A 26,276-nucleotide genomic window follows, 5' to 3' on the forward strand; every position below is an offset into this window, starting at 1 on the left:
TTTGAGGCCTAGGCTGAGTGACGAAGGCAAAACCCAACCTGAGCCTTAGGGACACACACAAGCAGACTCGATAGGCTGAATGGCCCAATTCTGCTTCTATGTCTTATGGTTTATTATCTTATGCAGGGTCTCATCCCAAAATGTCAACCGTTTACTTTCTTCCTGACCTGCTGAGTTCCGTCAGTATTTTGTGTGTGTTGCTCTTAACATGGTCTCCATGTTAACCATGTTACTCTTAACATGGTCTCCAATTTGATTGCCCACTACCATTTACAGTGACTGCAGACGCCCAATCTGATCCACTGCTTGAGAGATTGCTTCGCTCTTACTGTTGCAAGTTGATTTTGTCTCGCCATTGGGGTAATGCCCCCTTCCTGCTACTACCAGCAGGGAGGAGGTACAAGAGCCTGAAGAGCCAGACTCAGAGATTCAGAAACAGTGTCTTCCTCTCCAGCATCCAATTTTGAATGGTCCATGAATCCATGAACACTGTCTCATTATTTTTTTTGACACTATTTATTTACTTTATAATTTATAGTAGCTTTGTATCTGTGCTCTGCGGTGGGATCATTCGAGTTGAATATGACGTTCTCCTCGAAGAGGTTGTCTCTCCATGGATCTCCAGGTGGCTGTGGAGGCCAATCCGAGATCCATGTCCTGCCCCCTCCTCTGTTCCCTGATCTCAGCATGGGACTTAATCCATCGTCACTGCCGTCACCATCTTCTGCCAGCTCTTCCTTCCTGGCCTTGAGAGGCTCACTCCTTCCAGGAACTCCGTACCACATGGCATGACTCCTGGGATCTCGGGAACTCACAAGCCTCTCCACCACGACAGGGTGGTGATCCTCAGAGAGGGTTTGCCCTGTACCGCTGCCACGAAACCATAAATTTCACATCATGTAAGGCAGTGATAATAGCCCCAATTCCAATTCCGGTCCTGATTCTGACTGGCGTGTAGTCTCACCACTCTTAGGTGGGCCCAGAACTGCTCCCGGCTCGTGCTTCTGCAATCCCGACTGAACCGGTGTCAATCCCTCGGCTTGAGTGGGCCATCAGTCCCAGGCAGTGCCAGTGAACATTTGCTTCAGCTGCTGATAGTCCATGGTGGCTCCTGATTGGCCAGTTCTGAAGTGCCAGCTACGTCCTTCAATATCTGGTCAGCTCGGAAAGTGATGGTGTGACCAAGCCGGTTTTGGCGGTGGACATTGAAATCCACCCGCCCTCCCCTACCTACTGTGCGTTTGCTACTTTGATTGCTGCTTCTAAGTGTTGCTAATCAGGCAAGAGCACTTCCATCAAAGTTCAAAGTAACTATATCATCAATGTATGTATCTGTCACAGTATACAACCCTGAGATTCATTTTCTTATGGGCATTCACAGTAGAACAAAGACATACAATGACAATCTACACACAAAGTAAGACTAACCAACAACTAAAGTGCAAAAGAAGACATCTGTGTAAATATTAATGTAATGCCCTGGGAATGGTCTCACTGCTAACGTAACGGTCTTTCTGCAGAAGCAGTGTTTGGGTTATGGTTAGAGATAACAGGTGCTTTGGAATATGAGCCATCCATCCAATCAGGGGAGCGATTTTTTATTTGCTCTTTGCCTGACACCAGTGTGAGCTGGGGTCATTGTTCAGCGGGAGATGGAGAGAACCAGCCATAGGATTCGACCTGGTGGGGGACCATGATTTCGTGGAACAAGGTGCTGGATTTTTGTAGCTCTGGTTCAAGGCTGCTGCCCCTGACTGACGCGAGAGAACATGGAACATCAGGTGTAGCGGTCTGGCTGCTGGCTGTGTGTCCAGAGACCTGAGCTCTCTGGGCAGGGAGTTCAGAAAAAGCGACGCAGCAGACTTTTAACATCGTAAACCAGCGAGTAGTTTGTTATATCTCCCCTCTCGCCGTGAAACGGAGACACCTCTTTTTCCCTTATTAGGGAGAGAGAGAGAGCCTGCGGTATGTCGAATGAGCGAGTAGTCTTTGGGGTGACTGTAAGTCTGTGTCTTCATTGATGCTTTGCTGCACGCTTCAGTGCTCGGTGGAGAGTGCCGATGCCTTTTTGCTGGTGGGGGGGGGGGGGGGGGGTCATTGTCTTGCTGTTGCTTGTGCGTGGGAGGGGGAACTGAGGAGGTTCTAACGTTTAACTGTCATTCATTCTTTGGGGGAATCCTCTGTTTTCGTGGATGTTTGTGAAGAAAAAGAATTTCAGGATGTATATTGTATACGTTTCTCTGACATTAAATGTACCAATTGGAGCTATTGAACTTGATGTATTCCCTAGACTTATGAAACCCAAGGAAACTGTTTTTTTTAAAGCAAGTAATAATACTAATAAATAAATGTTAATTAGTAATGCTGGGAAGGACTTTGCCTGTGATGGACTAGAAAGTGTCCATCGGTTGAAACGGGACATGAGATAGTTAAAAGGAGAGTTCTTTACCCACGTTTGACCTGATATTTTGAGATTTTATGAGTTCCAGAGACAACACCAGAGACTTGGATGTTCACTCCCTTTTCTCTGTAGAGCACTGCGCTGCCCTTTGTACTGGGCGTGTACGGCCTATGAAACATACCAGGGATTTTCATGGAGTTTCAGATTCAAGACCATTCATCAGAAATGAGAGAAGTTAGAAATGAAAAAAGTTTAAAATTTCAGTAGAAATAGCCGCAAGAACATTAAGGAGAGTCTATAAGAGGGTTGAGGCCAGAATGGACTGAATTACATCCGTGGTGTTGGTGGTGCTGGCTGAGGAAGGGCGGTGACACAGGCTTGGTCCAAAGACATACTTGGAAAGAAATGTAGATGAAAGGAGATGAAAATAAACCTTGAAATACTAGAAGAGAGAGTGAAACAAGCACTGGGAATGTGATACGTGGGACAGGTTGCCTGAAATTGCCTGAATGTAAGGTCAATTTCAAGAGAATGCAATATACTGGACCCTTGTTAGGCAATGAGGTATTTAGAAGTATAGAAACATAGAAAACCTACAGCACAATACAGGCCCTTTGGCCCACAAAGCTGAGCCAAACATGCACTTACTTTAGAAATTACCTAGGGTTACCCATAGCCCTCTATTTTTCTAAGCTCCATGTATCTATCCAGGAGTCTCTTAAAAGACCCTATCGTATCTGCCTCCACCATTGTTACCGGCAGCCCATTCCACGCGTTCACCACTCTCTGTATAAAAAACCTACCCCTGTCATCTCCTCTGTATCTACTTCCAAGCACCTTAAAACTGTCCCCTCTCATGCTGGCCACTTCAGCCCTGGAAAAAAGCCTCTGACTATCCATATGATCAATGCCTCTCATCATCTTATACACCTCTATCAGGTCATCTCTCATCCTCCGCTGCTCCAAGGAGAAAAGGCCAAGTTCACTCAACCTATTCTCATAAGGCATGCTCCCCAATCTAGGCAAAATCCTTGTAAATCTCCTCTGCACCATTTCAATGGTTTCCACATTCTTCCTGTAGTGAGGTGACCAGAACTGAGCACAGTACTCCAAGTGGGGTCTGACCAGGGTCCTATAAACCTCTCAGCTCCTAAACTCAATCCCATGATTAATGAAGGGGAATACACCATACACCTTCTTAACCACAGTGTCAACCTGTGTAGCAGCTTTGAGTGTCCTATGGACTCGGACCCCAAGTTCCCTCTGATCCTCCACACTGCCAAGAGTCTTATCATTAATACTATATTCTGCCATCATATTTGACCTACCAAAATGAACCACTTCACACTTATCTGGGTTGAACTCCATCTGCCACTTCTCAGCTCAGTTTTGCATCCTATCAATGTCCCACTGTAACTTCTGACAGCCCTCCACACTATCCACAACACCTCCAACCTTTGTGTCATCAGTAAATTTACTAACCCATCCCTCCACTTCCTTATCCAGGTCATTTATAAAATTGACAAAGAGTAAGGGTCCCAGAACAGATCCCTGAGGCACTCCACTGTTGACCGACCTCCATGCAGAATATGACCCATCTACAACCACTCTTTGCCTTCTGTGGGCAAGCCAGTTCTGGATCAACAAAGCAATGTCCCTTTGGATCCCATGCCTCCTTACTTTCTCAGTAAACCTTGCATGGGATACCTTATCAAATGCCTTGCTGAAGCCCATATACACTACATCTATGGCTCTACCTTCATCAATGTGTTTAGTCACATCCTCAAAAAATTTAATCAGGCTCATAAGGCATGACCTGCCTTTGACAAAGCCATGCTGACTATTCCTAATCATACTATGCCTCTCCAAATGTTCATAAATCCTGCCTCGCAAGGATCTTCTCCATCAACTTATCAACCACTGAAGTAAGACACACTGGTCATATAATTTCCTGGGCTATCTTTACTCCATTTCTTGAATAAGGGAACAACATCCACAAACTTCCAATCTTCTGGAACCTCTCTCGTCCCCATTGATGATGCAAAGATCATCACCAGAAGCTCAGCAATCTCCTCCCTCACTTCCCACAGTAGCCTGGGGTACATCCCATCTGGTCCTGGTGACTTATCCAACTTGATGCTTTCCAAAAGCTCCAGCACATCCTCATTCTCAAAGTCTATATGCTCAAGCTTTTCAATCCGCTGTGTCATCTTTATAATCACCGAGATCCTTTTCCATAGTAAATACTGAAGCAAAGTATTCATTAAGTACCTTCTTCCGGTTCCATACACACTTTCCCACTGTCACACTTCATTGGTCTTATTCTCTCACATTTTATCCTCTTGCTCTTTGCATACATGTAGAATGCCTTGGGGTTTTCCTTAATCCTGCTTGTCAAAGCCTTCTCTTGGCCCCTTCTGGCTCTCCTAATTTCATTCTTAAGCTCCTTCCTGCAGCCTTATAATTTTCGAGATCTCTATCATTACCTAGTTTTTTGAACCTTTCATAATCTTTTCTTTTAGTCTTGACTAGATTTTCAACAGCCTTTGTACACCATGGTTCCTGTACTCTACTATCCTTTCTCTGTCTCATTGCAGAATGTCATACAAATACCCCCTGAACATTTGCCACATTTCTGCTATGCATTTCCCTGAGAACATCTGTTCCCAGTTTATGCTTCCAAATTCCAGCCTGATAGCTTCATATTTCCCCTTACTCCAATTAAACGCTTTCCTAACTTGTCTGTTCCTATCCTTCTCCAATGCTATGGTAAATGAGATAGAATTTCCCAATACCAGATCAAGTACAGCCTCTCCTCTTGTAGGCTTATCTACAAACTGTGTCAGGAAACCTTCCTGAACACATCTAACAAACTCCACCCCATCTAAACCCCTTGCTCTAGGAGGATGCCAATCAATATTGGGGAAATTAAAATCTCCCACATTAACCCTGTCATTACTTCACCATTCCAGAATCTGTCTCTCTATCTGCTCCTCGATGTCCCTGTTATTATTGGGGGGGGGTCTATAAAACACACCCAGTAGAGTTATTGACCCCTTCCTGGTTCTGACTTCCACCCACAGAGACTCCGTAGACAATCCCTCCATGACTTCCTCCTTTTCTGCAGCTACCTCTGATCAGCAATGGAACACCCCCACCTCTTTTACTTCCCTCCCTGTCCTTTCTAAAACATCCAAAGCCTGGCACTCGAAGTAACCATTCCTACCTCTGAGCCATCCAAGTCTCTGTAATGACCACAACATCATAGCTCCAAGTACTGATCCATGCTCTAAGCTCATCCACTCTGTTGGAGCTTTGTTCCTGATATTCCTTGCATTAAAATAGACATATGTCTGAGCGCATCCCTTCTCTATCATCTCGCTATCCTCCACATTACCTATAAGCTTTCTCTATTTGTGAGCCAACTGTCTCTTCCTCCGACTCTTCAGCTTGGTGTCCACCCCCCCCCCCCAGATTTCTAGTTTAAACTCTCCCCAATAGCCTTAGCAAACCTCTCCACCAGGATATTGGCCCCCCCTTGGATTCAAGTGCAACCCATCCTTTTTGTACAGGTCACGCCTGCCCCAAAAGAGATCCCAATGATCCAGAAATCTGAATCCCTGCCCCCGTTCCAATCCCTCAACTACGCATTTATCCTCCACCTCACTCTATTCCTATACCCACTGTCACATAGCACAGGCAGTAATCCCGAGATCCTGTTTCTCAGCTTCTTTCCTAACTCCCTGTAGTCTGTTTTCAGAACCTCCTCCCCTTTCCTACCTACGTCGTTGGTACCAATATGTACCACGGCCTCTGGCTGTTCTCCTTCCCACTTCAGAATATCGTGGACACGATCAGAAACATCCCGGACCCTGGCACCTGGGAGGCAAACTTTCCTGCATCCACAGAATCGCCTGTCTGACCCCCTAACTATAGAGTCCCCTATCACTGCTGCCATCCTCTTCCTTTCCCTATCCTTCTGAGCCACAGGGGCCAGACTCTGTGCCAGAGACACGGCCACTGTTGCTTCCCCCAGGTAGGCTGTCCCCCCCCTCCCCCCACAACTGTACTCAAACAGGAGTACTTATTGTTAAGGGGGTTAGCTACAGGGGTACTCTCTAGAATCTGCCTCTTGCTCTTCCCTCTCCTGACTGTTACCCACTTACCTGTCTCCCCAGGCCCTGGTGTGACTACCTGCGTATAGCTCCTCTCTATCACCTCCTCGCTCTCCCTGACCAGACGAAGGTCATCGAGCTGCATCTCCAGTTTCCTAACGCGGTCCCTAAGGAGCTGCAGCTCTACGCACCTGGTGCAGATGTTGCCATCCAAAAGGCTGGGAGTTTCCCAGACATCCCACATCTGTCACCCAGTAGAGAACAACGGCCTCACAGACATACTTCCTATTCCTATTCTTCACAAGTAACTTATCTCACCTCAAACCGTTATTGCCGAAGCCCCATTGAGCCAAAGCCCTCCTACTCTGTCCCCCTCTACTCCAACGCCTGGTCCTCCAACGTCCGCTCTGTAAAGCTGTCTTCTTTTTAAATTCTTCCTGCTGGTCTAACTCACTGATGTCCATGCGTCTGAGCAGTCATGCCTCGATCAAACCACTGAAGAAAAAACACTCTCCTTTTAAATTCTTCCTGCCAGTCTAATTTGCTGACGTCCACGCGCCTGCTCAGTCGTGCCTCGACCCTTCCGCTGGGCTACACTGGAGAAGTGCACAGTCGAAAACCAAAGCTGTAGAGATAAGGTGGGAGCAGATGGGGAAGCCCATGTGGAATGAACAGAAGTGATCTGCAAATAGTCACCAAAGCTATTTTCGGTATCCCTGGGTGTAGAGGAGACCACATCATGAGTAATGAATGCTGTGAAGGAATATCTTCCCTCTCCTCCAATTTCAGCATTCCAAAGGGAAGGGAAAACTCAAGGAAAAACATCTCATATTCCACTCAAACAGACCACAGCCTGCAGGACTCAATGCTGTTTTTCAACAATTACATATAATCAACTATGTACAGTAAGTTTCTTTCTTATATTTCCCTGAATTTTCTCCTGTTTTGGCATTATTCTCTCCTCTCTACACCAGCTCCAGCCTTGACTTCCCTGCCCTCTTTCAGTCCTCACCATCAGCACTACATCACTCAACCTCCTTCATCCCCTCACAGACACAGTGCAGGCTCAGGTTCGGATGTACTAAGGACCAACAACAATCGGAACTATCACATGGTCCAAGATACAATGAAAAATTTGTCTTGCATACAGTCCACACAGACTCAGATTCAGCTATTTATTACGTGTACGTGGCAACAGGCAGTGAAATGTGTCATTTGTGTTAACAGCCTGCACACCCAAGGCTACGCTGGGCCAGAACGCGTCACACACATTCTGGCTCCAGTGTAGCATGCCCACAATGCTCAGCAGTACAACACAAGCGGAAGCAACAGCAACAAAACAAGACACCCGAACAGCAAAACAAGCCCTTTTCCCATTCCTCGCAACCGCCCACTCACCCAGCCGGGCCTCCAGCCCTAGGACAGGCTGCCCCTGAATGCAGCTTCTCCGATGTGGCTTCATGCGCCTCAGTGCTGAACTCTCCACAGGCCTTGGATGCTGTCGGGGGCTCTGCAGCTCACGCTCTCAGTACTACTTGTTTGCTTTTGAAAGGATTTGTGTGATTTGTTCTCTTTTGTGCATCAGATGTTTGTCAGTCTTTGTTATGCATAGTTTTTCATGGATTCAATTGTATTTTGCCTGCAAGAAAATGAATCTCTAAGTTGTATATGGTATATATACTTGAATAATAAATGTACTTTGAACTTCACCCCGGGACACTGATCACGCTTTTGACCTTTGGGCCTCAACGTCTGGGCTCGCTTGGACCTCTGGCCCCCAGTACTCTGGGCATTCATGGTTCCTTCGGACACCCTCGGGCTTCCACTTGTGGTCTCCAACTTACAGGCTTCGACCTTCGCTTTTCCCTCTGGGCTTTGCCAGGTTTTACCTCGTTCCTCAATTTTCCACTTCTCCCACACACCTCATCCCACTTCTCTGCAGCTTTACGTTTGTTTCATACCTATTTGACGCAGTTCTGGTGCGAGCTCATTGTATACCCTTAAATCCCATACTCCACGGATGCTGCCTGACCTGTTGAGTATTTCCATTTCCGCAGTTTTGTGGAGAACGAAGTCTCGAGCTGTCAAGCATAAAATGCTGGATGAGCTCAGCAGGTCAGCCGGCATCAATGGAGAGGAAAAGAGTCAACGCTTTGAGCCAAGGCCCTTCACCATGACCCGAAATCTCAACTATTTATTGTCCTCCACAAATGCTGCCTGAGCGCCTGAGTTCCTCCAGCATTTTGTGCCTGTTACTTTGGATTTCCAGCGTCTGCGGTACTGTTCTCCCGATTTTGACATCAGGTCGCTAACATTATTGGGGGGGGGGGGGCTTTTCAAGGTCAACTGGATGGCTGCAACTCTGCTGCTATGGAATCCTGAGCTGAGGCCGATGCTCTGCTCCATCCTGTTTCACTCTTGAACTGGTTTAACATCTTGGCTTTGATGCAACTGAACGGGGCTACTTGGACTTTCCAGGAACAATCACATGGCTGTGGAATTGGGATCATGTTCAAGTTAGACTGGGCATTGGTAACAAATTCCCTACCTGGGTGTCTTTAACTTGGGTTGCTAATATCTTGGTCACTACCACTGAGACTGAAGACATTCTTTGCTTCCTGCTCAGACGACAAACAACCTAAGTGCTCTCTCATTCTGCTAGAACTTGAACGCCAGTCTCACCCTGGCAAACATCCCACTCCTGGTGGGTGTCAAGCTGAGCACTGTGATCAACGAACCTGGAGACAACCTCCTGATCATCGCGAGTAGTTCAACCAGACCAGCTCAAAGGAGACTATGGCCAACTACACCTGTGGAGCCAGAGGAGCCAATACCCTTGATCACTATTGCACCAACTTTAAGAACACTTACCACGTCATTCCGCATCCACACTTTGGCATTGGATCAGCTGACTGTTCTTCTACTCCTGGCAATGCTGGAGGAACTCAGCAGGGCAGGCAGTCCCTATGGAAAAGAGTATAGTTGTCGTTGTTTTGGGCCGAGACCCTTCATCAGGACTGGTGAGCCTTCGAAAATGTACCAGACAAACCCAAACCTGAAGCCATGGATGAGCCGTGAGATTTACAGTCCACTGAGGCCTACCCAGCAAACCAGACCCTATGAGAAATCCAGGTATGACCTACACAAGAGCAAAAAGGCAGAGTTCTTGCTGAAATTAGAAGCACAATTGGGTTACAACAGCTGTGGCAGGGTCTGCAGGTCATTACTTCCTAAAAGGTGAAACCTAACAGTATAAATGGCAGCGATGATTCATTCCCTAATGAGCCCAAAACCCTTCACGCATGCTTTGAAAGGGAGAATAACACCACACACGTGTGAATCCCACAGCACCTGGTGGCTCTGTGACCTCTGTCTTGGAAGCTGATGCCAGAACTTCCTTCAAAATAGTGAACTCTAGCAAGGCACCAGGCCCTGATGGGGTTGAGCATTGCAGATCTGTGCCAACCAGCTGAGGTTCTCAGCTGCTTCAAAACGGCAGCCATCATTTTGGTGTACAAGAAGAGCAGGACAAGTTGCCTGACTGAATATTGTCCAGTAGCCCAGCATCTTCAATGATGAAGTACCTTAAGAGATTGGTTATGACTAGAATTTACTCCTGCCTGAGCAAGGACCCAGATCTGCCACAATTCACCTACCGTCACAACTGGTCTACAACAGGCACAATCTCACTGGCTCTCCACTCCACTTTGGAGCACCTGGACAACAGTTAAACTTACTTCAGGCTGCTGTTACATCGATTAGCGCTCAGTGTTCAAATACCAGCATCCTCTCAGTATTAATCACCAAGCTTTTAAACCTGGGTCTCTGTACCTCCCTCTTCAAATGGATCCTCGACTTCCTCACTGGAAGACCACCGTCTGTGCAAATCGGAAATATCATCTCCTCCTCACTGACAATCAGCTCAAGGATGCGTGCTTTACTCACTCATCTATTCCCTCTACACTCACACCTTTGGCTGGACACAGCTCAAATGTCACCTGTAAATTCATCGATGACATCACTGTTGGCAGAATCTCAGATGCTAATGAGAAAGGGTACAGGATTGTGACAGGATTTCAACAACAACTTTGCACTTAATGTCAGCAAGACCAAGGAATTTGATAATGGACTTCAGGAAAGGGAAGTCCTGAGAATATCAATCCACATTGAGGGGTCAGCAGTGAAAGGGGTGACCAGCTTTAAGTTCCTGGTGTTAACATCTCGGTGAATCTACCCTGGGCCCAACAAACTGCTGCAGCCATGTGACCAGCTCCACTTCATTAGGAGTTTCAGGAGATTTGGTACATCATCAAATTTCTGTAGATGTACAGTGGTATCAAATGGTTGTTGTGATGTGTCTAGTGTGGTAGTGTAGTGGCTAGTGCTTGCTGCTCTCTCTTTCGGCTTTCTCTGCAGACTAGCAGTCTCGGAAAAAGGAGAGCTGAGTGTGTAGGTCTCTCCCTGCCAGTACACAGCCACTCCGACAGCAAGCCTCCTCGCTGGCGACACACGGAAACTGAACTCCTCTCGGACTCAGGCTGAACTACAGAAGATAGGGAGGAGGTCTGGCCCCTGCACATGAGGCACACAGGCCCACCAGTGTGTGGAGACCCCCTGGTGTTCGTGAAGCAGATCCCCAGCAATGCCTTGTGGGCAGACTCAGGAGAGACAAAGGCCTCAGGAGTAAACCCAGACAGCAGATCCAGAGTGGAGCCTCTAAGACGGCTGGACGTCATTGAACATCCCTCCGGCAATTCCTGCAGCCAAGCTGGTGCCAAACATAAGCTTTCCTTTGGATGACACTGGTGAGGCCGAGGAGGGGGGATCTTGACGACTGGGCATTTCAGGGTCTCCAAACCTCCCACCCAGGCTTGTGATGGCAACGATCATCACCCACTGCCCTTCGAGACAGACAGAGAGCAGCCACAGTGGACAACATTTGGACTGGCCGCAGCGTGGCCTGGTATGGAGGCTCTGATGTACAGGATCACAGGAGGCTGTGGAGGGCTGTAGACTCAGCCTGCTCCACCACTGGCATCACCCTCCGCACCATCAAAGATGTGGTGCCTCCAGAAGATGGCAAGACCCTCACCATCTGGGACATGCCCTCTTCTTGTTGCTACCATCAGGGAGGAGGTACGGAAGCCTGAAGACCCACACTCAATGATTTCAGAAAAAAAGCATTGCCATTTATAGAACATAGAACAGTAGAGCGCAGGAAAAGGCCCTTCGGCCCACAATGTGGTGCTGACCCAGCAAAAAAGTAAGTAAAGAAAAAAACTAATCCCTCCTACCTACATGAGTTCCTTAACTCTCCAACTTCCTCATTACCATGTGTCTACTAAATGTCTCTTAAGAGCCTCCAATGTAATGTATTTATGGGAAGTGTCCACTGCGCTTCTCAAGGCTTGTGGCAGAGGGGGTGTATGCTATTCTCCAGAGTAATTGTCCCTAATTGCTGCTTTTTACAGTGCTGAAAATACAGATAAATGTCAAATTTCCCAAAGGTAATGTGGAATTCTGAGGGAAGCTATTAGATCTATTTCCTGCAGTTATGCAGACAGGAAACACGTAAGCACAAGAGACTCTGCAGATGCTGGAAATCCAGAGCAACACACACAAAACGCTGGAGGATCTCAGCAGGTCAGGCAGTATCTGTGGAAGTGAATAAGCACTCGACGTTTCGGTCTGTAAACCTTCTTCAGGACTGGAAAGGACGGGGGGAGGGGAAGGAGAGCAGCTAGAAGGTGATAGGTGAAGCCAGGTGGGTGGGAAAGGTGAAGGGATGGAGAGGAAAGAATCTGATAGGAATTGTGAACTTATTTTAATTACCTAAGAGGATTATTGGTGTGAGATTTAGAATAAAACTCAACTGTGAATGATGCCAGAAAGATTAGCTTCATCTGATGCACGTAAGTCAAAACCTATGGTAAAATGTGTTGTTTGCCTTGACAACCAACACAGTTCGAGATACGCCCCCCGGGACAGCATGCTGAAAACTTACTAACCCTGACCCATACGATTTTGGAATGTGGGTGGAAACTGGAGCTAACAAAGAGAAACCCTGACGGTCACAGGGAAAGTGTGCAAACTCTTTACAGATCGCCGCAGGAATTTAACCCCAATCTCACATTGGGACTGTCCTGCATTACCCAACGGTGCCTCCCTTATCACAGATCTTGCTTTGCATTATCTGTGTATCCCGTGTTTGTATAGAAATTTCACTGCCAAGCGAGGCCTCAGAATAATTAAACTTGTTGACTGCAGTTACTATTGGGCAGAGAAGCTTCTGTGAAATGAAGCCGCTTCTACAATTAGAATTGCATAAATTTTACATTAGGTGGGCTTTAGATTACCAAAGATAATTTAAGTAAGCTTTGTCCTTTGTATTTATATTTACCTAAAAAAGGTTACTTTTTAGGTAACCTTAGGTAACAGCTGACCCGTTAGCCTATGGTTAGTATAGCATTATTACAGCACCAGTTGTACCACTGGGATTTGGTTCAAGAATGAGTTTATGGATTATTGTTGCAAATTTAATATTACAATAATATTCTTGGTTGGTGCGGCTGTAACGAAACCCAATTTCCCTCGGGATCAATAAAGTATGTCTGTCTGTATATTTGTGTTATCTTGCATTTATATTCTTTGATTAAGCATTCTTGTTCATTTAAATAATTAATTACGTATTGTACGTAAAACTACCTAAATTGCATGCATCATCGCGCTACCATGTGATACCTGTGCGCCTTGCTTAAAGTAAGCTTGAAGTTAGACCCACATGCCGGCCTCTTGTGACCTCTTTTGAATTCGTTTAATGCTTTGAAGTTACAAAGTATAACAATGATGACTCGTAGAGGATATGTGAAGAAAAAGCCAAAGATAGACAAAACACTATTCCATTTAATCGATAACTGTTGCTCTTCTGACAAATATGTTGCAATCATCAGTGGTTCAGTTCTTAGTTTTGTGAAGGGATAACATCCAGGAGAAGGTCAGAATGTGATTGCGGAATCAGTCAAAAGCTTTGAGAAAGACCATAAACTAGGATGTAGACCAGAAAGAGCTGCAACACTTTTTGTATGGACGCTAATGGCATTGAAAGAATTAAGGATCTGTTTGAAAATCAGACTGAAAACAGGAATTTTGATGGATAGCATCACAAAGATCGAGGAAATAATGGAGCTATTTACCATCGATTGGGAGGCTGACTCCTCATCGAAAGAATGCACCTAATAAAGAGGCCGCAGGAGTGGAACCTATCTGCTGCTGTAGTCCATTCATCTCAAGGTTCAAAGTGTTTTGCATTCAGACACGAGGAAATCTGCAGATGCTGGAAATTCAAACAACAACAACAACACAAAATGCTGGTAGAACACAGCAGGCCAGGCAGCATCTGTAAGGAGAAGCACTGTCGACGTTTTGGACCGAGACCCTTCGTCAGGACTAACTGAAAGGAAAGATAGTAAGAGATTTGAAAGTAGTGGGGGAGGGGGAAACGTAAACTGATAGGAGAAGACCGGAGGGGGTGGGGTGAAGCCAAGAGCTGGAAAGGTGATTGGAGAAAGTGATACAGAGCTGGAGAAGGGAAAGGATCATGGGATGGGAGGCCTCGGGAGAAAGAAAGGGGGGGGAAGCATCAGAGGGAGATGGAGAACAGGCAAACAACTAAATATGTCAGGGATGGGGTAAGAAGGGGAGGAGGGGCATTAACGGAAATCGGAGAAGTCAATGTTCATGCCATCAGGTTGGAGGCTACCCAGCCGGTATATAAGGTGTTGTTCCTCCAACCTGAGTTTGGATTCATTTTGACAGTAGAGGAGGCCATGGATAGACATATCAGAATTTAATTCCACGTCCCATTCCCATTCTGATATGTCTATCCATGGCCTCCTGTACTGTCAAAATGAATCCAAACTCAGGTTGGAGGAACAACACCTTATATACCGGCTGGGTAGCCTCCAACCTGATGGCATGAACATTGACTTCTCCGATTTCCGTTAATGCCCCTCCTCCCCTTCTTACCCCATCCCTGACATATTTAGTTGTTTGTTTTTTTCTCTCTCTCTGCCCATCACTCTGCCTGTTCTCCATCTCCCTCTGGTGCTCTCCCCCTCCCCCTTTCTTTCTCCCTAGGCCTCCTGTCCCATGATCCTTTCCCTTCTCCAGCTCTGTATCACTTTCACCAATCACTTTTCCAGCTCTTAGCTTCATCCCACCCCCTCCGGTCTTCTCCTATCATTTTGCATTTCCCCCCTCCCCCCACTACTTTCAAATCTCTTACTATCTTTCCTTTCAGTTAGTCCTGACGAAGGGTCTCGGCCCGAAACGTTGACAGTGCTTCTCCTTATAGATGCTGCCTGGCCTGCTGTGTTCCACCAGCATTTTGTGTGTGTTGTTTTGCATTCAGAGATGCTTTTCTGCACACCACTGTTGTAGGGTGTGGTTATTTGAGTTACTGTTGCCTTCCTGTCAGCTTGAACCAGTCTGACCATTCTCCCCTAACCACTCTCATTAACAAGGCATTTTCACCTACATTCTCACTGGATGTTTGTTTGTTTGTGTGCCATTCTCTGTAAACTCCAGAGACTAGTGTGTGTGTGAAAACACCAAGAGATCAGCAGTTTCCCAGATACTCAAACCACCTTGTCTGGCACCAACAATCATTCCACGGTTAAAGCCATTTAGATCACATTTGTTCCCATTCTGATGTTTGGTCTGAATGACAACTGAACCTCTTGATCATGTCTGCATGCTCTTATACATTGAGTTGCTGCAACATGATTGGCTGATTAGATATTTGCATTAATGAGCAGGTATACAGGTGTAGCTAATAAAGTGGCATGTTCAACACTGTCTCCCGCTACAAAGAAATACTCTGTGAGGAGGAGGGATGTGTTCGGGATTATTCTGGGATCATGGATAGCATAATAATGGATTAATTAAGGAGCGCTGCCACAGGAAAACAGAATCTATCATTAAGGACCTCCACCATCCAGGCCATGCCCTCTTCTCACTACGACCATCGGCCAGGAGGTACAGGAGCCTGAAGTGCCATGCCGTTATGTTCAGGAACAATTATTACCCTGCAGTCATCGAACTCTTGGACCAGTGTGGAAAACTTCTTGCATCTCAACACTGAATTAATTCCACAACCTGTGGACCCACTTTCAAGGACTCTACAACTCATGTTCTCGGTGTTATTTAGTTATTCATTCATTTTTGTATTTGCAGAATTTGTCTTCTGTTGCACATTGGGTTGTTTGTCAGCCTTGGTGTGCAGTTTTTCACTGATTCTATTATATTTCTTTGTTCTGCTGTGAATACCCACAAGAAAATGATATATACATGGCGATAAATTGAACTTTGAACTAAAATGAGAGCCAGTTTCCTGGGAATAAGATCTGCACATGTTGATACTTTGTGAAATTTGGATTCTGCCCCCACTGGACTTTCCCAAGGGGAAGGTGACAGATGAATGTTCTTCACAAACAAAAGAAAAAGATCTGCATATGCTGGAAATCAAAGCAATGCACACAAAATGCAGGAGGAACTCAGCAGGCCAGGCAGAATCAATGGAAAAGAGTAAATAGTGACCTTTCAGACCGATTAGGGTCCTGATGAAGGGTTTCAGGTTGAAATACCAACTGTTTACTCTTTTCCATAGAAGCTGCTGAGTTCTCCAGCATTTTGTGTGTGTTACAGATGAACACTCTTACATAGTTAAAGGTGCATCCCTGCCACTTTGTGGACAGTTCAGGACCCATCTATGTTGTCCTTTAACCTTCTGCAACTTGTACTCATAGGCTTTTGAACTAGATACCAGCACTGACTATTCCAAGGGGTTCTGATATTTGGGATGTGCTTCCATTGTAAACATGTAATTCTGTAAAAAACCTGACTCTATTCCAAATGTTAAGGTAGCTGATTTTAGTAATAGAAACTGTATTTAATTGTTTATTGTTATTTCTGTGTTGAACCAGTCGGGAGAATGGGATTCACTCAGACTCTTCCGGACACACTTCCTTTGGAACGTTTGCTTTGTGTATTTCCCAGCTGCTGCTTCTACCTGGCTCAGCTTCAGTCAGCACAACAGGCGTTTTGCAGTGCGGGCGAAATGCTGGAGGAACGCAGCATCTATGGAAATGAATAAACAGCCGAGACCCTTCATCAGGACTGGAAAGGAAGAGGGATGAAGCTAGATGCTAAAAGATAGCTCGATTTCTTCTTTGAAAAGAATCACCAACTGGCTAATTTCCCCAGTAACGTGAGCCTCAGCCTGCCTCATCACACCAGTCGCAACCTCTCCTACTCCTGTAGTGTTTTGTGCTTGTGAGTTCATTTTGATCAGTTACATTACTTCGTTATATATCCATCCCTGCCCCCTTCCCACTCTCAGTCCACAGCACAGACCCATATCAGAATCAGGTTTATCATCACTCACACATTAAATGTGAATTAAACCTGTGAAAGGTTACAGAACTTTGCAAAAGCCTTAGGGACCCTAGCTAGCTATATATACCCAAGACTTTTCACAGGACTGTATATTGCATTTTGCATTAAATTTCATGAAGCTTCACTGTTGAATAAATAATACTGCAATACCTACACGTTTATCTTCAATAAAACCTTCATTTATCATTCATAAGTTAGAAAATGAGACTGTCGTTAATGCACCTCCTAGTATAATGACTCCTTTTAGTGCTGATCCAGTTAAGGCTCTCTTGCTCACGAATGCATCTTGAGACCTGCAAGGCAGAATTAACTAGGTCGCTGTTCTCTGTGGAGAGCAATGTAGTCTATTCTTGCGACGTTACACTGGGTGATCACCTTTCTGCCTGCTCTGACCCTGCACACGATCCCAGACCCATTGTAACATGATTAAGTTATGGTCACAGGGCTGTGAATTATTATGCAAGGGAAGTGGGTTATTTCTTTAAAAGAATAATTTGCTTTAATATAACCCTGTTATTTGGTTTAATTCTTGTTTTATTTACTAAAATAAATATGGCGTGGTAGCAGAGCAGTTAGCACAACCCTTCACACCACCAGTGATCCGGGTTCAAATCCCACCATTGTCTGTGAGCAGTTTGTACATTCACTCCATTTCCTCCTGGTGCACTAACTTTCTCCCCCATTTCAAAGGTGTATGGGTTCGAAGCAGTGCTTTGTTGGCACTGGAAGCATAGCAACACTTATAGTTTCCCCCAGCACAATCTTCAGACTGTGTTGGTCATTAACACAAAACAACGTATTTCACTATATGTTTTAATGTACATGACAAATGCAGCTAATCTTTAAAATCTTTAAAACCAATAACTTTTCAATGCATTTAGTGGCTTAGTAAATTTTTAATATTCTTAAAATAATTCTGAATGAAAGTCATTTGAAAGAAAATAAACTGCCCTTGTTTCTTTAACAACACCTTGCTGACGACCCCAGCTGCTCAGTGTGCCCCCAAGATCTCCGATGCTCTAAGCTATCTGTATTCACACCTTGCAGATGTGGGAGTGGGGAGACTGAGGGAGGGAAACCAGCTGGAAGCTGGAGTCAGCAACATCTAGCCCATTACAGAATCAGAATCAGAATTAGAATCAGGTTTAATATCACCGGCATATCTCATGAAATTTGTTGTTTTGTGGCAGCAGTACATTGCAATACATAATTAAAAAAACTACAAAAAAGGGAAAAAATGGAAGTAGTGTACATTGTGAGGTTGTGCTCATGGGTTTGTTGTTCATTCAGAAATCTGATGGCAGAGCGGAAGAAACTGTTGCTAAAATGTTGAGCATTTATCTGTAGGTTCCTGTACCTCTTCCTTGATGGAGGCTGTGTCCTGAGTGATGGATGCCGCCTTTTTTGATTCATTGTCTTTTTAAAACTGGGGAGGCTAGTGCTCATGATGGCTGAGTTTGCAATTTTCTACAGGTTTTTCTGATCCAGTGCATTGGCCCCTCCTTACCAGGTGGTGACGCAGCCAGTTAGAATCTCTGCACAGTACATCTGCAAAAACGTGCGAGAGTCTTTCATGTCATACCAAGTCTCCTTAAACTTCTAATGAACCCCTTGTGCCTACTTTGTAATTATATCAGTATGGTGGGCGCAGGATGCTGACATTCAAGAACCTGAAACTGCTCACCCTTTCCACTTCCGATCCCTCAGTGAGGACTGGTGTGCGCTTCCTTGGCTGCTCCTTCCTGAAGTCCACCATCAATTCCTTGGTCTTCCCGACGTTGAGTGCTGGGTTGTTGCTGCGACCACTGAGCCAGTTGATCTATCTCACTCGTGTACGCCTCCCCGTCACCTTCTGGAATTCTGCCAGCAATGGTTGTGCCATCAGCAAATTTATAGATGGCGTCTGAGCTGTGCATAGCCACTCAGTCGGGGGTGTAGAGAGAGTGGAGCATGGCTAACCACACATCCTTGAGGTGTGTCAGTGTTGACTGTCATTGGGGGGGGGGGGGGGGGGATGCTATTTCTGACCTGTGGTCTCCTGGTGAGGAAGTCAAGTGCTGAGTTGTAGAAGAAGAAGAAGCCCATGTTTTGATGCTTATTGATTAGTACTGAGGTGTCGATGCACTGAGATATAATCAATAAACTGCAGCCTGAGGTAGGCTTTGCTGTTGTTCAGAAGGTCCAAGGCAGAGCAGATTGCATCCTCTATAGACCTATTGAGGGGGTAGTCAAATTGCAGTGGGTCCAGGTCCTTGCTCAGGCAGTGGATGTGAGTGCCACTGGGCGATGGTTGCCGAGGCACCTCGCCCTGTTCTCCTTGGGCCCTGGTGTGATTGTTGCCCTTTTGAAGCAGGTGGGGGCCTCTGACTGCAGGAGTGAGAGATTGAAATGTCCTTGAACACTCCTGTTGTTGGTCAGCGCAGGCTTTCAGCGTACTTGTGAGGTTCACCCTACCAAAAGATGCTCTGACATCAGCCTCCAAGGAATCACAGGGTCGGATATTTAAAATTTACTACGTTAAAGTAGTAAAAACCCATCATGACTTAAAAGAAAGGGATAAGATTTATCAGATTTCTTTCAAAATAACAACGCTAACTTGCAGTAAAGCCAGCTTATCAACTACCATATCTAAATACTATTTGAAACTAATTAACAAACGTACCACTGCAAACTGTTTGGATGCATAAACGGTGCAGTAGAATACGAGATATCACTTTATCGAGCACCTTCACTCTGTTCGTGACAGGCAGGATATCCTGGTGGCCAAACGTTTTAATTCCCCTTTCCATACCCATTCCCACATGTCAGTCCATGGCCTCCTTTACTACCACAATGAGGCCACACTCAGGTAGGAGGAGCAACACCTCACATTCTGTCTGGGTAGCCTCCTCCCTGATGGCATGAACATTGATTTCTTGAACTCTATAATTTCTCTCCCCTGCCCTTCTCTCTTTTTCCATTTACTATTCTGGCTCCCAGCCAACTTCGTCTCTTCTCCTCACCAGCCTATCCCCTCCCTCCTGTGCCCGTCCGCCTTCCCTTTCTCCTGTGGTCTCCTCTCCAATCAGATTCCACCTCCTTCAGCTGTTTACTTTTCCACCTATCACCTCCCAGCTTCTCACTTCACCTCACCTATCTTCTCCCCCTCCCCTATCCCCGGCAAGCTGGTATTCCTACCCCTCTCCCCACCTTTTTATTCTGTCTTCATCCCCCTTCCTTTCCAGTCTTGACAAAGGGTCTCGGCCTTAAACGTTGATTGCTTATCCTCTCTATAGATGCTGCCTGAGCTGCTGAGTTCCTCCAGCATTTTGTATGTGTTACTATAGATACACAGCAATTAAAGTTAATGATTCTACTGATTAGTTACACTATATTTGCAGGATTGTGAATTTCTATGAGAGATACCTGAAAAAAGTGCACGGACAGTTCTGTACAAAAGTCTTGGGCATAGGTATAGAAATTCTTTAAAGCCAAGATGCTTTCAAAAATTAATGAAATGAAGTTTCTAACTATCAGAAAATATACTATAAAGAGCAGTAAACTGTAAAAATAAATCACATCAATATCTGGTGTGGCCACCCCTTTTGCCTTTAAAACTACATCAATTCTCTTCGGTACGCCGTCGTGCAGTTTTGTAAGAAAATCGGCCGGTAGGTTGTTTCGAGCATCTTGGAGAGCTTGCCGCATTCCTTGTGCAGATTGCAGAATCAGGTTTGTTATCACTGGCATGTGTCGTGCTTGTTCCTGTCTCTCCCAGTAATCGCAGACAGCATCGGCAGTGTTGGGATCAGGGGCTCCGGAGGCCGTACCATCTGGAACCGTATTAAAACTCTAGCGTGCCTGAGACTTTTGCACAGTACTGTAGGAAAAACAAAAAAAAATCATATTTCGAGTAAACTGAATGCCACCCGCAACACCGAGAGAGGTTCAAAGTCTGCCGTCATAGAAAATAATTAAACAGTTGCACAGATCAAGGTACATGAAGCATTAAATGGGATGGATGACTTATAAAACAGGTCAGGACAGAGAGGCATACAGATGAATAAAAAGCAAATTCAAAACATGTTTGGCAAAGGTTATTTAAAATTATATATATTGTAATGATTTGCCAGTCAGAGAAAAAAATACAACTCTTGTAAAAACAGCCGGAGTCTGGGGTTGGAGATTTATGATGCAGGAGCAGACAGTTGACAAGTGTTCTCCTGTTCTTGAATTTTGCTATGTGATTGAAGTTTGGATCTCAATATCCCTCATCTTGGCTGTTCATAGAAGAGAAGGAAGTTGCACATATCGAGGTAAGGGTTCCGGTTCTGTGCTTCAGGGACATGGAAGGGCAGAGATGCAAACAGAGGTGCGCGAGATTATTCACTGGAGCCATTAAGAAGAATCTTTACCTCACCCGGCCTGAACTGGATTTCAATAATACATGAGAGCCTTTCAGCTACCAGTACTTCTTCTGATTAGCTGAGTTGTTTTAATGTGAGTGTGGCTGCCAACCTGCTGCATCTGTTACATGAAGAGTCATTTAATTTATCCTTCATGATATTGATTGAGCAATAAAAACCACTGGTCAGGGAGAGAGCAGTTCTCGCGTTCTGTGCACAAACGTATGGTTAATACAAAACATTCAGATCATATACGTTGTCACAACTCAATCTAAAGCACAGGTATAGTAACAATCAATCAGAAATAAGCTCTATCGTTGTCTAGGGGTAATGTAGATATATATTGTTTGCTGGATATCTAAAAGTCTTTTGCGGTCACTGCAGTTCCACCAGCTGCCGTCGTTGTGGTGTCGCGTTGGTGCACTTTTGTTAGAAAGAGAGAGATTGAATGAAACAGTTACCCGACAGGTTTTCCAACCTGTAGGAGTTCGTCGGAAGTCTCGTTGGGGAATGGACTCTCATCTGTGGCCTCCCCTGTAGCTAGGCCATTCTTCCGTGGTGCGGTCGCCAATCCCAGGCAAGGAAAAGACGCACACGAACCCCACCACTGGCTGTCGCTATCAAAACGCTGTCACAGGATCTCTAGCGTGTCTTCTGGTGCGTCTCTGGCCCCGCCTCGGCAGCCCACCTTTTATCTTCCTCACGGGATCGCCGGTGTCAATCTCTCTCTCAACCAGCCCACGTTGTCCGAGGGCTTTACACGTGGTCTTCATGAGACAGTAGTCAGAGTCACTTTATTCTGCTTCCCGGGGGAACGTGGTCTTCCGCACGTCTCCCTCTCTCTCCCATTTTCCTGTGTCTATTCAGCACGTCTCTCCCCCTCTTGGGTCATTTGACCCCCCCTTGACAAGGGCTCTTGCGATTCTCACAAAGGAGGGGGCTGGGGTCATAACAGAGAGCAGTTCTCGCGTTCTGTGAATAACAGGATATCCAACATTCATCTCTCTGAGCTGAGGAAGTCTATGATTAGCATGGCTTCCAAAGGCTTCTAGCAACGAAGTGTATATAATTAGCCTAAATTATATATTTAAGTTCTAAAGTGGGACACGAGGTACTAATTCATGAGCACACACCCAGTGGCCACTTTTATAGGTACCTGCTCTGTACTGCATGTATGTCCGTTCTCTTCTACTGCTGTAGCCCGTCCACTTCAAGGTTCACCATGTTGTGCATCCAGAGATGCTCTCCTGCACATCACCGTTGTAACGTGTGGTTATTTGAGTTACTGTCGCCTTCCTGTCAGCTTGAACCAGTCTGGCCATTCTCCCCTGACCTCTCTCATTAACAAGGCATTTTGGTAGCTCTACCTCAAGCACCTCCTCTTCCGTACTGACTGTCTGGGCCTCAGGTCAGGGTGAGCAGGTGAACAGGTACCTCGGCAGTGCCAGTAGCCTGAAGAACGAAAGATGCAAAGCCGATGTAACGGTTGCCAATGTTTTTACATGGATAGGATGTTCTCAGTAGTGGCGTAGTCTCGGAGCAGAGGATCCCTTTAGGACAGAGGTGAGGAGGAAATTCTCTAGCCAGAGGGTGGCGAATCTTTGGAATTCATTGCCTCAGATAGCTGTAGAAGCCAATTCATTGGATATATTTAAGGCAAAGTTTGATAGGTTACAGAGAGAAGGCAGGAGAATGGGATTGAGAGGTAAATTAGCCATGATGGAATAGTAAAGCAGATGACGGGCTGAATGGCCTAATTCTGCTCTAATCATATGGTCTTATTCAGTGCAATTGGCCGGAATTGCACTGAGATGCTGAGTACAGGATCAAAAGAGAGTTAATCAATCACGTCAGTACTGTGAGTCTGATAATTCTAGTGTTCCAAACCTACAATATTGGACCAAAGGGAGGTGGGAGCCATTTGAGTGAGAGTGGGAGAAAGTCCATCTTGCACCATGGTAGCTTCTGCTTCCACAACAGCACCGACATATTGGGATCAAAGTGTTTGTGTCACTTTATAAACATATACAATTAAAGCAAAAATTTCACACCAGTTCTTCCCCAGTCAGTCAATCTGATCAACCCCCTCTATTTATTACCCAGGTCACTGCTTTTTAATAATGCTGTTTACATTGTAAATGCATGCTGGTATTTACGCACATTTTATTCCATCTCCGTGCTTTAATCATACACTGTATTTTATGAAGAGCTGTATCTCACCATGTTCTGAACACATCATCAGAGGTCACTGGGCGTTTCGGGTCTTTCAACAGCAGACACCCTCAGCCGGGCAGCCCAGCCATTGCTGATCAAGCCACTACTTGCGTTCAGGAATGCTGCAGATCCCCGCGGACTTGTTCCCTTCTTCCTGAGCCATCCTGGGGTGTTTGCTGCTGCCTTGGCGATGTTTGCAATGGCCCTCTGCCTCCTTGTACCACTGATACCCAATGCACTGAAGAGACTGTCTGGCGAAGCCCTGGCAGTCCACTTCAACGGGAATACCCTTTGCCTTCCATCCCTGCCTCCTCCTCAGGCTCCTCCCAGGGCACTGTCAGCTCGCGTACACTTGTCTCCTTTGTTCCCTGTTTGCTGTCCCCATGGAAGTGAGGCCCTGGTGATGCACCATCAATAACTCTTGAAGACGTGAGGCGAGAGATAGGCTTTTATTAGCTGGAAGAGAGCAGTCAGCAGCAAGAGCCCACCACACAACATCCTGGAGACTGAGGGAGGAGCAGTGCCTCCAATCGCCTTTATACCGGGGTCTGTGGGAGGAGACACAGGAGCAGTCAACGAGGGGTGGGGGGTGTCCAGACAGGTATATGTAGTTCACCACACCTGGTTTAATGGGGGCTCTAGTTCATACGTTGCTGAAATGTGATGGCAGCCCCTTTCTTGTTAGCATTTCTTTGGGGAATCACTGCGCTTGACTGAATAGGATTGGAGACATAAACCATAGAACTTCACTGCACTGGTCAAGCCCTTCAGCCCACACCTTTAAACCTGCTCTAAGGTCAGTCTAACATTTCCTACCATCCACGTTCCAATCTAACTTCTTAAGTGTCCTTAATTATCTACCTGTACCACCATCCCTTGCAGTGTATCCCACGCACCCTCTGTGTGAAAGACTTACCCCTGATATTCCCGCTGTACTTTCCTCCCATCACGTGATTTTGATAAATGACCTGGATGAGGAAGTGGAGGGATGGGTTAGTAAGTTTGCTGATGACACAAAGGCTGGTGGTGTTGTGGATAGTGTGGAGGGCTGTCAGAGGTTACAGCGGGACATTGATAGGATGCAAAACTGGGCTGAGAAGTGGCAGGTGGAGTTCAACCCAGGTAAGTGTGAGGTGATTCATTTTGGTAGGTCAAATATGATGGCGGAATATGGTATTAATGGTAAGACTCTTGGCAGTGTGGAGAATCAGAGGGATCTTGGGGTCCGACTCCATAGAACACTGTGGTCTGAGTCCACAGGACGCTCAAAGCAGCTGCGCAGGTTGACTCTGTGGTTAAGAAGGTATACGATGTATTGGCCTTCATCAATCGTGGAGTTGAATTTAGGAGCCGAGAGATAATGTCAGACCCCACCTGGAGTACTGTGCTCAGTTCTGGTCACCTCACTACAGGAAGGATGTGGAAGCCATAGAAATGGTGCAGAGGAGATTTACAAGGATGTTGCCTGGATTGGGGAGCATGCCTTATGAGAATAGGTTGAGTGAACTCGGCCTTTTCTCCTTGGAGCAGCGGAGGGCCGGTATTGTGCTGTAGGTTTTCTATGTTTCTATCATGGTGGTGTAGCAGTTAGAACAATGCTTTATTCTACTAGCGACTTGGGTTCAATTCCCATTGCTACCTTTAAGGAGTTTGTATGTTCTCCCCGTAACCATGTGGGTTTCCTCCGGGTGCTCTGGTTTCCTCCCACAGTCCAAAGATGCACCAGCTGGTAGGTTAATTACTTGTCCGGTGATTAGGCTTGGGTTAAATCAGGGGTTGCTGGGCAGGGCGGCTCCAAGATCTGGATGGCCTGTTCCATGCTGTACCTCAATCAATCGATATTTATGCCCCTCACTGAATTCAACAAGTATTTCAGCCTGGGAAGGGAAATTATTTTTATTCCACAAATCACTCCACTTTAGTCCAATGTTTTAATTGCTATGTAAGTATTTCCCTATATTTTTGAGGTTATTTGTTTAGAATAATTTGTCAATTAAAATAATTTTTAAATACTTCTGGTCGGAGAGATTTTTAAAAATGGCCCCACAGGCACTTGCACGTCCTTGGGCCCCTGCACCCAGCTGGCTGAGACCGCAGGGAGCCCAGGGTCAGACTGAGAATCATATTTATTACCACTGACACGTGTGGCAAAGTTGTCCTTTTGTACAGCAGGGCAGTGTAATACAGTACTGTGCAAATAGATAGCTAAGATTCTTGCACAGTAGTGTTGAAATTACCATAAGTTATAAAAATAAATAAATTGAGACAAAAGGAAGTCCAAGGAATTAATTGTGGATTAGCAATGTAGTGTTCACTGCTCATGGACCATTCTGATGGTTGTTCCAAAAACATTGAGTGTGGCTCTTTAGGCTGATGTAGTCATGTGTACTGGATGGTGCCTCCATGTGGCACTGTCTCTTGCAGATGTTCTCGATGTTGGGGAGGGTTATCTTGATGGAACTGGCTGAGTCTCTTGTGATCCTGGGCATTAGAGTTCTCATCGGTACAAATTTGCAAGAGTATTGGCGACATACCAAACCTCCTCCAGCTCCTAATGAAGTCGAACCACTGGAGTGATGTATCGGGCCCAAGATCGGTCATCTGAGATGTTGATGCTCAGGAGCTTGAAGCCGATCTCCCTTTCCACCACAAACCCTTTGATGAGGAAGATCTCGATTCCTTGCTCAAGAAAGCAATTCCTTGGTC

General features: G+C 45.8%; 1 long non-coding RNA gene across 1 annotated transcript in view; it reads left to right on the forward strand.

The window, feature by feature from the left end:
- Window positions 1–21,025: 21,025 nt before the first annotated feature.
- LOC140730032 (uncharacterized) overlaps window positions 21,026–26,276 on the forward strand; it is a 49,626-nt gene continuing 44,375 nt past the window's right edge. The window contains exon 1 of the long non-coding RNA XR_012099489.1: window positions 21,026–21,266. This is a non-coding gene — a long non-coding RNA (uncharacterized lncRNA). The remainder of the gene's footprint in view (window positions 21,267–26,276) is intronic.

Source organism: Hemitrygon akajei, chromosome 7, assembly GCF_048418815.1.
Source record: "Hemitrygon akajei chromosome 7, sHemAka1.3, whole genome shotgun sequence".
Classification (NCBI taxonomy): Eukaryota; Metazoa; Chordata; class Chondrichthyes; order Myliobatiformes; family Dasyatidae; genus Hemitrygon; species Hemitrygon akajei.